General features: G+C 43.3%; 1 long non-coding RNA gene across 1 annotated transcript in view; it reads left to right on the forward strand.

The window, feature by feature from the left end:
• The first annotated feature begins 2,529 nt into the window (after positions 1 to 2,529).
• Positions 2,530 to 9,428, forward strand: part of LOC116550896 — a 37,569-nt gene continuing 30,670 nt past the window's right edge. The window contains exon 1 of the long non-coding RNA XR_004268617.1: positions 2,530 to 3,588. This is a non-coding gene — a long non-coding RNA (uncharacterized LOC116550896). The remainder of the gene's footprint in view (positions 3,589 to 9,428) is intronic.

A 9,428-nucleotide genomic window follows, 5' to 3' on the forward strand; every position in this document is an offset into this window, starting at 1 on the left:
TCTCCCAGACAGAGTGATAGATTAAATGGACGATTTCATGGAAAGTTTCTAGGACAGAACCTGATGCACTAGGTGATCACAGAATGATTATGTACCCTCCATCTTTGGGAATTACTTGTTGCAAGCTCTCCCTCATGGTTTAGCTTGAGTGCTGCTGCTTTTCTGATGCTGTTCTTGTCCCCTTAGCTTTGGGATATTTTCTCTTTCCTACTGAAATCCAAAGCACGTAATCTCCATTCATCATTTGATGTTATATACAAATTACTACATACTTGGATTTGGTATCAGGTCCAATTGTATGTGCCTCTCTGATTTGCTCCCCCCCCCACCCCGTGTTACATCTTTTCTCTTCTGTAAGTCATGAACCATAACTTCCTTTGTGGCAAGGGCTGTCTGGGTAGCTGTTCTCAGGGCTCACTTCCTCCACATCACAAGCTCACTGCAACTATGCAGTGTGGCTGTTGTGACCTCCACTGTGCTCATGGATGTAGAACCACAGCAGGTCCAGCACTTAAGTGATACAGAGTCTTGGTCCTATGGCCAAGAAGAAGCAAGATGGAAGCCCAGCTAGTTTCCCTGGGTATGACTTGCCTTAACTAGGTTCCTGGGGCCTTGAATGTAGTAGCTAAAGACAGACCAGGAAGGTTTCAGGCTCCATGCTTCCATTAGGGTGTGTCCAACAAAGGCAGTCCTGGAGACAGTGGATCAGTTGAGTTTGAACTTGGAGTTAGCTAAGACCAGGCTCACAGGGCTATGGCCTTGCTACTCCATCAGAACTGAGATAAAGACCATGTTCAGGGAGTGATGTCTGGCTTCCCAGAGGGACCAGGTAACACAACTTATATGAACTTGGACTGATGAGAAAGGGAGACAGGAACAAGCCTACAGATCAATTGCTCTCCTTCCCTCCCCATATGGTTCTAGCTTGCGTGTAGCATCTGGAGGCTGTCCATGTGATAGGCAGGATATACTTGAAGTTGAAGATGTGACCAGCTGGGAGAGGACCACCTTCTTTCTATTTGCTATGTTTTGATACTCTACCGTCCTTTCCTCCCACTCCAGATTCCAATGTGTTGCACTTCTCAAGAAAACAGGGTGCAAATGTTGCCTAATTGTTTGCTTCCTCAGGAAGCATGCCCTGAACATTTTTGCCTACCATCTCTCTATTTTCCTTCTCTCATCCCTTTCCTTTCCCTCTCATTTCCTCTTCTCCTTTGGTTTTCTCTGTTTTTTTTTTTTTTCTTTTTTCTTTTTTTCCTTCTCCTCTATTAGTTATTTTGTTCAAAAACCAAATCATAGAAATTTGATTTTTCGGGGGAGGACTCTCACATTTCTTCATTTTTGAGGCTAAAGCCCTAAGGAATCATGGGGGCAGTAGTCTTCTGAGTGGGATTCAGGATGCTGAGCTTGATAAAATATTCTTTTTCTTTTTTAGAGACAGAGTGTCACTCTGTTGCCCAGGCTGGAGTGCAGTGGCACAATCATAGCTCACTGCAGCCTCAAACTCCTGGGATCAAGCAATCCTCCTGCCTCAGCCTCCCAAATATTTGGGATTATAGATGCCCAAACTTGATGAAATAAATGTGGGTATACCCCAATTTTAAGTGATCCCCTGGTTTTATCTTTGTTTTCTTTATAAAAAAAGGTCCCCATAACCTTCTATCACATACAAAAATTATTTGATTAATACATTTCAGTTGGCAATGAACTTTGCAGTTGCAGTCCCAGTAAGAGAAGTCATGGGGAGCTGGCCATTGCTTCGAGCTGCTCCACAGAGGAGAAGACCTGTTCCTGCCTTCCCCTGGAAGATGGGGATAGTGGCATCTTTCCTTTGCTCTATTTTTCTCTCTCTGGTGGGAGCAGTTTTAAAAATGCTAAAAATCCTCTATCATAGCACTGGGGAGCTTCACAAATGTCTGACATGGCCACATAGTCATTTGTGTATTTGTGGTGTGTATGTGTGCACGTGTATTTGTGGTGGGGGAGTGGTAGTAGGTAGAAAATGGCCCCCAAATGTCCACATCTTAATCCTCGAAATCTGTGAATATGTTACCCAACAAGGCAAAAGGTAGTTTGCAAATGTGATTAAGTTAAGGATCTTGAGAAGGGAAGCTTACTGGATTACTCTGGCTGCATGTAATCACAATTGTCCTTATTAAGAGGGAGGAAAAAGTGTCTGAGTCACAGAGATTTGAATATGCTATCCTGCTGGAGGGAGGGGCTATGAGCCAATGAATGCAGGCCACCTTTAGGAGTTGAGAAAGGCAAAGAAATAGACTCTCCCCTCCAGCCTTCAGAATGAACTTAGCCCTATACCTAGACACCTAGCCTTCCTGACACCTGGATTTTAGTCCTGCTAGACTTTAGACCTACAGAACTGTAGGACAATAAATCTGAGTCATTTTAAGCCACTAAGTCTGTGGCAGTTTGTTGTAGTGGCAATAGAAAACTAGGGGTGGTGGTGGTGTTGAAATATTAACTTTTGGGTTACTTGTAGTTAATTAGTTAAATATAGTATTTGTTGAGCTTCTCCTCTGTGTCAGGCACAAAGGTGAATCCATAGTCTCTTTCCCCTTGGAGCCTGCAGTCTGGGGAAGCAATTATTCTAGCAAGTTTTACAGTTCGTAGCTGTATCAAATAGCCTGTTTTACTGGTTGTTTAGGATATTTTGGTTAGGATATTTCTTTTTCTCCATGTGAATTTTTTTTTTTTTACTAAGAAGTCATTTCTAATTTAAACCTTTGAGCACTTTGCATTTATCATGTGGTAAGCATGATAAGTGGATGCTAGGGAGATAAAGATTCTCTTCAAGGGGCTTCCAATCTATTAGTAAAATTGGAAAGCATCTAAAATAGACAACTAACTCTACAGGGTAGTGTATGATTTTTAATAGAATGAGATTAGGCCAGAAGCAGAGCCCAGGATTCCTGGAGTCTCCCGCCAGCTGCCAGCCTCTGTCCTAGATAGATACCATGTACAGAGCCCCACAGATAAGGAATTCTTTATTACCTATAGAGCTAGTTTCTCTGGAGACTCCAACACTGCTGCTTGTCTGAATCATGCCCAGCTTCAAGGGCTCCCTGTATCCCTGTAAATTTAGACTTAGACTAGAGGTAGATCAAGGTTATACCAAATGCTGATCTTGACCTGATAAATTTTACTTATAGCCTACACCACACACAAAAGAAGGCAACCCTTTTAAATCTTTTTAAAAGCAAACCATTCACCTTATTTTCATTCCTCCAGCTGAGCATCTTCCTCCTGTGCCCTGTCAGCTCTGTGCCCCAATTATATCTCTGTTCTTCAACATATTCCTGGACCATCTGGCAGGGTCCAAGGATATTTTTTTAAAAGTTGTCTAAACAGGAGGAGAGAAGCCTTGGGATTTCCCTAGAGGTCAGAGTGTGTGACCAGCCATGCTAAGTGCCTCAGGAGACTCTTGCAATTTCAGGGGATTCATGGATCCCAGGGGAGGGATACACCATGAAGTCAGTGGGTCACAGAGCCTTTCATGGAGGAAGGGAATGACATGTGCCCCAAAGGACATGGAGGATTTAACTGAACAAAGGTGGGGGGAGCGCTTTCCAGGTAGAGACACCTGGGGTAAATAAATGGAAAAGTGGGAATCTGTAGTGTGTAGGGTCCAGAACCCATTTAGAACTAACTTCATGCATGCAATTCTAGTTACCTGATTTGAGCCTTTCTTAAAATATGACTGGTATTTATAGGATAGTGCTGTAGCCAGAGTTCTTGGAGTAAAAGCAATTGTATCGAGAAATCTGGGAAGCCCAGGGCAGGGATATGTTCTTAATCCTTTTTAATTGGAAGTCCCTGAGGAAACACAGCTGTCTGAGCCCTATATTCACCTGCAGATTAAATGAGACGAGTATTAATTGACAATTTCCCTTGTCCTTGGTTAAGAAGCCTATTTCATAGAAGAACGTAATGAAACATCTGCAAGATGGCATGGCTTGCAGTAGTTTACTCTGATTACACTGTTTATGTACAAAGAGAAAAGCAAGCAGCATAAGATAATGTAGGTAGGCTTCAATCCCAGGAATTTATTATTTGAGCAATCTGCTTAGTGAAAGAGTAGATGATCCTTCTTTAAAAAAATTTGCAGATTTTTCTTTGTACACAATTTGAATTAAACTCCAATAAATTTGTCTGCATTGGGTATGGAAGAGCATGGAATGGCAGAGCGTAAGCTGTCATGGTCTTAGGTACAATGTCGAGTAATTAGTTAATTAAGAATTGATATAGACAAGAGTCCCTATGTGGGATATTCCATAAATTATGGAGAGTCTTGGAAGATGCTGTTTAGATCACACAGAAAGATTTATTGTACGTATTTATTTTTTTTTTTTTTAGCATATGTGGAATACCACAATTAGTGTCTCATTCTTCTGTGTCTGCCACACTTTCCACTTTTTTTTGGACAGGGTTTCTCTCTGTCATCCAGCTGGAGTGCTGTGGGGGGATCTTGGCTCACTGCAATCTCCACCTCCCGGGGTCAAGTGATTCTGGTGCCTCAGCTTCCTGAATAGCTGGGACTACAGGTGCATGCCACCACATCCAGCTAATTTTTGTATTTTTTTTTGGTGGAGACGGGGTTTCACCATGTTGCCCAGGCTTGTCTCAAACTTCTGACCTTGAGTGATCCACCCGCCTCAGCCTCCCAAAATTCTGGAATTACAAGCATGAGCCACTGCACCTGGCCACATTTTCTAGTTTTCTTGTGCTTCCTACTGAATTAAAATCTCTTTTAGTGGATGATGCAACCTTAGCTATTACCATTCATTATCATCTCAGATGGGATTAGCTGACAATGGCAAATTGATAATGAAAGTGCACATCCTGTAAACACAGGTGGAAGGACACACAGCATCCAGGAAAGAGAGACCGAGGGAGCCAATGTCACAATTTGGCCCAGGGCAGTGAATTGTCTAACTGGGGCCCTATGTATCCTCTTAAAGCTTGGATGGTCAGCTCAGGTACTTTGGTTGCTGGCAACAGAAGCTACCTCAAGCTAATAAGGAGAGAAAACTAAAGAAATGTACTGGGAGGATACGAGATAGCACACAGAACTGAAGAAAAAGATGAATAAATAATAAGTGAGACAAGAATGTGGACAGAGTCAGAAAAATAATGGACAGTGTTTGTGAGCATCACTTTTGGGATAAATCTTCTCCAAATGTTTTCTATCTTTGAAGTTTGCTGCACAAAATTTGAATCCTTGCTGGGGGCAGGGAGAATCTGACCTGGTTTTTTGCCCTTGAATCAGGAAAGGGGAGGGACCCTAAATGACAACTCCATCAATACCACCAGCTAGGAGGGGGGTGATTCTTCACAAGAGGGCAGGACATTGTCCCCAAATCAAGTGAGATGGGCTTTGGGCTTCTTGTAACAATAGATGTCATATCCAGGTAGCTAGGAGTTTTTTAATGCTTTCTAAATGGGAGGAGAAAATTTTTTGTATTTACTTTCAGTATAAACGTCAAGGCTTTCAAAGAACTTTTGTCAAGACTGAAACATAGGGACACTTGTAAACTGGGTAATAAAAACTAGAGAAGAGGGGACAACTGGTGGAGACTGCAGGTGAGTCCGAAGTCCCTTTTGGAGACTCATGACTTTATTTTCATTCTGAAATAATTAAAAAGGTAAGTGATATACAATGATCTCAGAATTTCTAGGAGGAATTTATGTAAGATTGTACATAAGAGGAGGTTGGATCCAAGATGGCCGTTTAGGAACAGCTCAGGATTGCAGCTCCCAGTGAAAGCGCAGAGGGTGAGTGGACGCCGCGTTTTTATTGCCCACAGACTAGGAAATTCCCGGGCAGAGGTGCTCCACGGTCACCAGCACGGCTGTTGCGGCCAGCGCTGCTGTGCCGGCCAGCGCCGCTGCTTTGCCCCGCGCGGCTGCTTTGTCGGCGCCCCGGAGCCGCAGTTCTCCGTACAAAATACACCGGTCTGGGTGCCCTTTTGGCTGGCGATTGGAGCCACGGGAAGTCGCCCATACACTGGTTCAAAAAGGGGACTGAGCAGAGAACCAGGACAGTAGATTCCAGGGCAAAAAAAAAAAAAAAGAAAAAAAAGCGTCACAAACCTCAGTGCCGCTGTTTAAGCCAGCGCAGCGAGTGGCCGCAGGGGAAAACAAACAGACCCCGACGCCTCTTCAACAGGCGACTGGAACACCAACTTAAAAAAGGCTCTGAGGCAGGGAGCCAGGCGATCAGGCTCGGCTGGTCCCACCCCCACAAAAGAACAGCAACCAGAAACTCTGGATTGAGAATTTCACAGCAAGCGCAGCTGAACCCGGGACAGTCCAGCTCTGTGGGGGAGGGGCGTCCGCCATTACCAGGGAGCCCGCCGTTGCCAAGGCAACCCGCCATTGCTGAGGCAACCCGCCGTTGCCAAGGCAACCCGCCACAGCAGAGACTCCGCTCCAACAGAGGCGGGCCACCATCGCCAAAGCAGTTCTAACTACACCCATATAAACAGGACTGCAGGGAAGTTCACTCGGCAGCGGGGCGCAGCCCACAGCAGCTCAGCAAAGCTGCCATAGGCCGACAGTGACTAGGCTGCCTCCTTGCTGGGCTGGGCAGGTCTGAAGGAAAAAAAAAAGTAGGCGGCAGCATAACGGAAACTCATAAATAAAGCCGTAAATCCCTGGGACAGAGCACCCGGGAACAAAAAACAGTTTATGAGTTCAGCTGCAGCAGACCTAAAAGTACCTGCCCAGCAGCTCTGAATGAACAACAACAGAGCTCGCAACTCACCATTTGAGCTCCTATAAAGAAAAGATCGTCTCCTCAAGCAGCTCCCTGACCCCTATATATCCAAAAAGACACCTCATAAAAGAGAGATCAGATTGACACTAGGTGGGTATCCTTCTGGGACAAAGATAGCAGAAGAAGAAAACTGGTAACAACCCTTGCTGTTCAACAGCTGCTGCAGGTGAACCCCAGGCAAGCAGGGCCTGGAGTGAACCTCAGCAGACCTACAGCAGAGGGGCCACACTGTCAGAAGGAAAACCAAGAAACAGAAATAACCTCATCATCAACAAACAGAACGTCAATCTGAAAGATTTGAGACCCAATCTGAAAGCCAGCAACTACAAAGTTGACAGGTGGATAAATCCTTAAGGATGGGAAGAAACTGGCGCAAAAAGGATGAAAACACCCGAAACCAGAACACCTCTCCTCCTAAAAGGGATCACAACTCCTCACCAGCAAGGGAACAAGGTTGGATGGAGAACGAGTGTGATGAAATGACAGAATCAGAATTCAGAAGGTGGGTAGTAAGAAACTTCTGTGAACTTAAAGAACATGTTCTAACCAAATGCAAAGAAACTAAGAACCTTGAAAAAAGATTTGACGAAATGCTAACGAGAATGGACAAAATAGAAAGGAATATAAGTGAATTGATGGAGCTGAAAACTGCAACACGAGAACTTCGTGAAGCATGCACAAGTATCAACAGCCGAATTGACCAAGCAGAAGAAAGGATATCAGAGGTCGAAGATCAACTCAATGAAATAAAACGGGAAGGCAAGACTGGAGAAAAAAGGGTAAAAAGGAATGAACAAAGTCTCCAAGAAATGTGGGACTATGTGAAAAGACCTAATCTACGTTTGATAGGCGTACCTGAATGCGACGAAGAGAATGAATCCAAGCTGGAAAATACTCTTCAGGATATTATCCAGGAAAACTTCCCCAACCTAGCAAGGCAGGCAAACATTCAAGTCCAGGAAATACAGAGAACACCACAAAGATATTCGTCAAGAAGAGCAACCCCAAGGCACATAATCGTCAGATTCACCAGGGTCGAAATGAAGGAGAAAATACTAAGGGCAGCCAGAGAGAAAGGTCGGGTTACCCATAAAGGGAAGCCCATCAGACTCACAGCAGATCTCTCAGCAGAAACCCTACAAGCCAGAAGAGAATGGGGGCCAATATTCAACATCCTTAAAGAAAAGAACTTTCAACCCAGAATCTCCTATCCAGCCAAACTAAGCTTCATAAGTGAAGGAAAAATAAAATCCTTTGGGAACATGCAAGTACTCAGAGATTTCGTCACCACCAGGCCAGCTCTACAAGAGCTCCTGAAAGAGGCTCTACACATATAAAGGAACAACAAGTACCAGCTCAACTAAAGGGCAAAACAGCCAGCTACCACCAAAATGGCAGTATCAAATTCACACATAACAATATTAACCCTAAATGTAAATGGACTAAATGCCCCAATCAAAAGACACAGACTGGCAAATTGGATAAAAAGACAAAACCCATCGGTGTGCTGTATCCAGGAAACCCATCTCACATGCAAGGATACACAAAGGCTCAAAATAAAGGGATGGAGGAAGATTTACCAAGCAAATGGAGAGCAAAAAAAAGCAGGAGTTGCAATTCTCATCTCTGATAAATTAGACTTTAAAGCAACAAAGATCATAAGAGACAAAGAGGGACATTACATAATGGTAAAAGGATCAATGCAACAAGAAGAGCTAACAATCCTAAATATATATGCACCCAATACAGGAGCACCCAGATACATAAGGCAAGTTCTTAATGACTTACAAAGAGACTTAGACTCCCACACAATAATAGTGGGAGACTTTAACACCCCATTGTCAACATTAGACAGATCAACCAGACAGAAAATTAACAAGGATATCCAGGACTTGAACTCAGACCTGGACCAAGCAAACCTAATAGACATTTACAGAACTCTCCACCCCAAATCCACAGAATATACATTCTTCTCAGCACCACATCACACCTACTCTAAAATTGACCACATAATTGGGAGTAAATCACTCCTCAGCAAATGCAAAAGAACGGAAATCATAACAAACAGTCTCTCAGACCACAGTGCAATCAAGTTAGAACTCAGAATTCAAAAACTAACCCAGAACCGCACAGCTTCATGGAAACTGAACAACTTGCTCTTGAATGTTGACTGGATAAACAATGAAATGAAGGCAGAAATAAAGATGTTCTTCGAAACCAACGAGAATGAAGACACAACATACCAGAATCTCTGGGACACATTTAAAGCAGTCTCTAGAGGAAAATATATAGCAATAAGTGCCCACATGAGAAGCAAGGAGAGATCAAAAATTGACACCCTATCGTCAAAACTGAAAGAGCTAGAGGAGCAAGATCAAAAAAACTCAAAGTCTAGCAGAAGACAAGAAATAGCTAAGATCAGAGCAGAACTGAAGGAGATAGAGACACAAAAAACCCTTCAAAAAATCAATAAATCCAGGAGCTGGTTTTTTGAAAAGATCAACAAAATAGACAGACCACTAGCCAGATTAATAAAAAAGAAAAGAGAGAATAACCAAATTGATGCAATAAAAAATGATAAAGGGGATATCACCACAGATTCCACGGAAATTCAAACCATCATCAGAGATTATTA

Source organism: Sapajus apella, unplaced genomic scaffold, assembly GCF_009761245.1.
Source record: "Sapajus apella isolate SASKATOON/1434 unplaced genomic scaffold, GSC_monkey_1.0 scaffold8, whole genome shotgun sequence".
Classification (NCBI taxonomy): domain Eukaryota; kingdom Metazoa; phylum Chordata; class Mammalia; order Primates; family Cebidae; genus Sapajus; species Sapajus apella.